Here is a 5,956-nt window from a genome sequence, read left to right on the forward strand (position 1 = left end):
TGGAAGTTGTCAAAGAAGAGCTCAAGGGAATGGAGCTGGAAATCACCTTGCCAAAGCTATTGGAGACCTCTCCCCCAAAGCCATCACCATCCATCCCTTCATTCAAGTGGGTAAATTTCTCATCTCTAAACTTAATTAGCTCACTTGAATATGCTTTACTTGAGACAGATGGTCAGCTTAGAGCTCTTTATGGCTATAAGAGTAAGAGGGAGATGGTTAGTGGTAAGAGTTGTCATGCAAGGTTCAATATGGTTGCATGCTCCAAATTGAAGTACAAGGGTTGGTACAATTCTCAATTGAATGGGTCTAGGAAACTATTTGGATGTCTCAGTGAGAATTTACACTGCATATCACCCGGTCGGAATAATGATGATCAAGGCAAAGACGGGTGCAAAAGCAAGGTTCGGGACCCCGGAATTCATTCTAGAAATCAACACTCTTAGGGCCTTGTCACTTGCTTCAACCTGCTTGAAGGCTTTCTACACCTAGTTTGAGATCCCGGAGGCTATTGGAATTACAAACATTGGTGGGGATTCAAGGATCAGTACAAGCACAAGCCACCATGACAAGGAGCTCACCAAATGTCCAACTTAAGGACTTTAACAAAAAGTGCTAGGTGGGAAACAACCCACCATGATATGATCGTCCCTTTTTCAGTTTTAATTCTAGTCTGTTTTGTTTGTTTTTGAGTTTTGATTGGACCTGGAATCATGCATAACATTCATATTAGTATTGCATTCTACATACTGCATTATTATAAAAAAAAATCGCACGCGACACGACGGCGTCGCCGACGCGTCCGCGTCACCAGTGCATTGGGAAGAAAAGAAAATTGAACAGAAAGTCACGCAAAAGTGTGGCTGGAGGCGTGCCTTTGGCACAAATACGCTCACGCGACCGCGTTGCTAACGCGTCCGCGTCATGTGGAAAAATAGCCTCCCATGCGTCCGCATCACCCACGCAAATGCGTGGCCCTGTAAAATCAACGTAATAAGGTGTATGGCAGAAAGTTATGATGGAGTGGGGCTGGAATGGTGCTAGAAGCACAAGCCTTACCACGCGAACACGTGCCCCACGTGCCCGCGTCGTTTTGCAAATATGGCCATTCACGCGATCGCGTCACCCACGCGAACGCGTCACCAGATTTTTGGCAAAATGAGTTTGAAACAGAGAGTTGCGCGAATGCGAGGCTGCACTCGTGCCAATCACACAAATTAGGCCACGCGATCACGTGACCCACGCGTCCGTGTCACCTGACCTTATCGCACACCACGCGTCACCAGATTTTTGGCAAAATGAGTTTGAAACAGAGAGTTGCGCGAATGCGAGGCTGCACTCGCGCCAATCGCACAAATCAGGCCACGCGATCGCGTGACCCACGCGTCCGCGTCACCTGACCTTATCGCACACCACGCGACCGCGTCCCTCACGCGTCCGCGTCGCCTGCATCGCACAACTTATCCAGAATAGTGCCAATTATCTTATCTTTTCTTCCCTAATCCTAATTTCTTCTATCTTTTCTTCTTTCTTCCTTCTTTTTTACTTTCTTCTTCTTCATTCCTTTAACCTCTCATCCTTCTTCACTTCCATTCTATTTTATTTAATTTATTTGCATACTTTCATTCATTGCATTTTAATTTTTTCCGTTGGTATTAAATTTTCTTATTCAACTGTTGTATCTTTTCTGGTATTATTTTGGTGCTTAGTGACTTGTTTTACAATGTGGGTGATATTATTTTTCTGTCAATATCAATCTTTTATGATACCTGTATTCCTTTTGCATTGACATGAACTTACACTGTCTTTCATTACCCATATTCTTCCCCTTTATTGCAAATTTTTGCACTATTAATATGCCATTTGCTTCTACTATTTTCTCACTTGCATGTTGTAGCTACCATGTACTTGAGACCCTTATTATTTGGCATTAACACCCATATTTTATTTGTTTTCTATCTTTATTTTTGGGTTACTTTTCTTCTTTTCCCTCTTCTTTCAGGATGGCCACCATGAAGGGAGAGGAAAAGCTTCTTAATGGGGCGACAGACAAGTCCACCTGCACAATCTTTGGAGAAAAGCATCAGTTGAAGCAGCCTGTCTACTTGCACATCTCAGCATGCACCGAGGATGGTGCAATCTTTAAGTGTGGGGAGGTCGATACCGACTTCCCTGGGTTAGTACTTTTCTGTCTCAACACCAATGTTTTAATTTTCTTTGTTAAATTAGTTGTTGCATTTGCATATTTGTTTGATTTTATGCATTTAGTTACTACTTGGTTAAAGTAATAAATTTCTTTTAAGACCCTATTTTTGAAAAATTTCACTAATTTAAATTAAAAAAATAATAATTAATTAAAATCTTGTGTTAAATTTGTTTGAAGTTGTATTTGGAATATGGTTTTTGAGCCAAAGAACACACAACCTGTGAGACTTTGAGCTTATTTATATGGTTACATTATTTAACCATAATATTTTATTCTTGTGTGTTTTCTTCCATATGATTGCAATCTTTGCTTTGTTCCATTCTATATGTCCAATATTTAGTGTATTTACATGCTTGCATATGATTGAGACCATTATTTAATTTTTGCTCACTTATCCCAAATAAGCCTACCCTTTCAATTACCTTTGTTAGCCACTTTGAGCCTATTAATCCCCATTTATTCTATTTTTTACCACATCACTAGCCTTAAGCGAAAAACAATTAAATACCCCAATTGAATCTTTGGTTAGCTTAAGATAGAGATGGTGTAACAACTAAGTGTGGGGAAACTGTGAGAACATGGGTTAATAAGGGAATGTGTTATGTTTTTACTTTGATAAAATATTAGAAATTTGGGTACCTACTCATGTGAGACCAGAAAAATTAAAAATTCATGTGCATTGATAAGTTATGTTTATTTTTTAAAAAAAAAAAAGAAAAAAAAAAGAGAAAAAGAAAAAAATCCAAAAAAAATATTCAATAAATAAGTAAATAAATAAGGAGACAAAATTACCCCAATGTTAAGTTTAATAAAAGATCAATGCATATGTGATAAAAATTAAAGAAGAATTTGATACATGAGTATGTGATGAAAAAGTGAGAATTTTGGGTAGCAAGGCATGAATTTAAAAGTATATAGAGTGTGTATATAGGTGAGAGCTTAGGATAATCAAAATTCAATTTATAGCTTACTTAGCCATATATATACCCTCACCTTTACCTTTAGCCCCATTACAACCTTGAAAAGACCTCATGATGTTTGCATTGGTACACTAAATTTTTGTTGATTGGTTAGATGAAGAACAAAGTTTAGAAAGCATGATTAGAGAAGAGTAGAGTGATTGCCCTATACACTAGAGAGACTAGAGTGCATATACACCACCAGTGAGGGTTCAATGCTTAATTCTATGTTCCATGCTTTCATGAGCTGTCTTCTTACAAGTTTACTTGCTTTTTATTGTACGATTCAGATTGGTGGAAATTGGTTTGTATTTGTCTTGGAGAACTTGTCTACTTTTAACCAAGTAGATAGAATCATTTTATCATATAGTTGCATTTATATTTAGGTTGCATTTCATGAGTCTCACTTTCCCTTATTCATTCTCTTTATCTCCTTGACCTTAGCATGAGGACATGCTAATGTTTAAGTGTGAGGAGGTTGATAAACCACTATTTTATGGTTTATCTTGTGCTAATTTGAGTGATTTTCATCAGCTTTTCACCCACTTATTCATATGATTTGCATGGTTTTACAATTCCTTCCTAGATTTATTCTATGATTGAAAACTTGCTTCCTAAAGCTTTAAATTGTGTATTTTAATTTCTCCTTTATACCATTCGATGTCGTGATATGTGCGTTAAGTGTTTCAGGCTTTATAAGGCAGGAATGGCTTAGAGAATAGAGAGGAAGCTTGCAAAAATGGAAGGAGCACAAGAAATTAAGGACGCATGGCTCACGCTACCGCGCGAAATGGAGGAAATCGCAGTGGCGCGCTCGCGTGCCTGACGCGAATGCGTGAATTGGAAGCCGCACGAGTGACGCGAATGCGTGGATGACGCGCACGCGTGGCAAGGAAAAACGCTGGATGACGTGAACGCGTGGACGACGCGTACGCGTGACCTGCGCGATCTGCATAAATAACAGAATACGCTGGGGGCGATTTTGAGCCACGTTTTGACCCAGTTTTTGGCCCAGAAATATAGATTAAAGTCAGGGAACATGCAGAGACTCAGGATATCATCTCATAATTCATAATTTTCAGTTTTAGATGTAGTTTATAGAGAGAGAGGCTTTCTCCTCTCTCTTAGGATTTAGGATTAGGATTTCTCTTTGGATTAGGATTTCATCTTCTTCAATCACAGGTTTAATGTTCTTTTTATTTATTTTCTGAATTTTGTTTATGAACTCTTTGTGTTTAGATTTGAATATTTTATTTAATATAATTTGAGGTATTTCAGATTTGACTTTGCTTTGCTTTATTTATATGGATGCTTTTAATTTAATTTAGACATTTTCTTCCTTTTGGCTTTGGTTAAGTAATTGGTAACACTTGAGTTGTCAAACTCAGCAGTGATTGAAATTGGCAGATTACTGATTGATTTGGATCGCTCTGAAGCTAGTATTCCTACAGGGATTGACTAGGACTTGAGGATTAAATTAATTAGTCCACTTGACTTAATTAAGTGGGATTAAAATCCAATTCTCATCACATCTAATAAGGATAACTGGGATAGAAATTCTAATTCTTATACCTTGCCAAGAGATTTCATTATTATTAATTTATTTTTCTTGTCAATTAAATTACTTGCTCTTTATTTTAAAAAAATCCAAAATTCTACCTTTTCCATAGCTAATAATAAGTCATACCTCCCTGCAATTCCTTGAAAAGACGACCCGAGGTTTAAATACTCGGTTATCAATTTTATTGGGTTTGCTTAAGTGACAACCAAAAATTTTGTAAGAAAGAAATTCTTGTCGGTCTAGAAGCTATACTTACAACACGAATTTATTATGAAAATTCTAGATCGCGCGAGAGTTTCGTTCTTTCAATCATACAGCTTGCCATTGAAGGAAGCCATGCGTGTTTGGAGAAGAAGACAGTAGGAAAGCAGAGATTCAGATGACAGAGCAGCTCCGGAACCTCAGCCTATTTCTCATTACTGAATCACAAGTACTATTTATTTTATGTTATTTATTTTTCATAAATATAATCACTCTTATCATTAATCTCCTGACTAAGATTTACAAAATAACCATTGCTTGCTTCAAGCCGACAATCTCCGTGGGATCGACCCTTACTCACGTAAGGTATTACTTGGACGACCCAGTGCACTTGCTGGTTAGTTGTGCGGAGTTGTGAAAAGTGTAATCACAATTTCGTGCACCACTAAGCGATAATTCTTTGCTTGCTTGTGGACAAGCAAGAACTTAAGTTTGGTGTTGTGATACGTGAGCATCTTAAGCACTTTTCATTAGCATTTCTTATAGAAAAGTTGTGACTTTTGCTTAATAATTATATGATTTTCAAGGCTTCTCTATTAGTACTTTGATTTTCTTGGTTTCAGGATTCTTGTAAGAAAATGTTAGGAAAAGAGAAGTAAAAGAACAAGGAGGAACCAAGAATTAAAGACAAGTGGAAATAGAATTCGTGGATGCTGGCAATCCTAGCCTCTTCACACTCCAACGAGCAAAACTTGAGCTATAGAGGTCCAATTGACCCAGTTTTAGCGGCATTAAAAATTCAACTTCTAGAACTTTCCAACGATATATAATGGTTTATACTTATTTTCTGGCATCACGGTGCTAAATGCCGCTACATTGGCGTTTAGCGCCAAACTGCGTCCAAGGTAATTCTTCTCAAGAATCCCGGCGCTAAACGCCACTCCTCCCGTGTTTAGCACTTGACAGGCAGCAAGGAAGTGCAGAATTACATAAAAAGTGGTGCCAAATACACCAAAGTGGTGTCGAACGCGT

The sequence above is a fragment of the Arachis ipaensis genome, chromosome B8 (genome assembly GCF_059453495.1).
Source record: "Arachis ipaensis isolate K30076 ecotype BB chromosome B8, ASM5945349v1, whole genome shotgun sequence".
In the NCBI taxonomy this organism is placed as follows: Eukaryota; Viridiplantae; Streptophyta; class Magnoliopsida; order Fabales; family Fabaceae; genus Arachis; species Arachis ipaensis.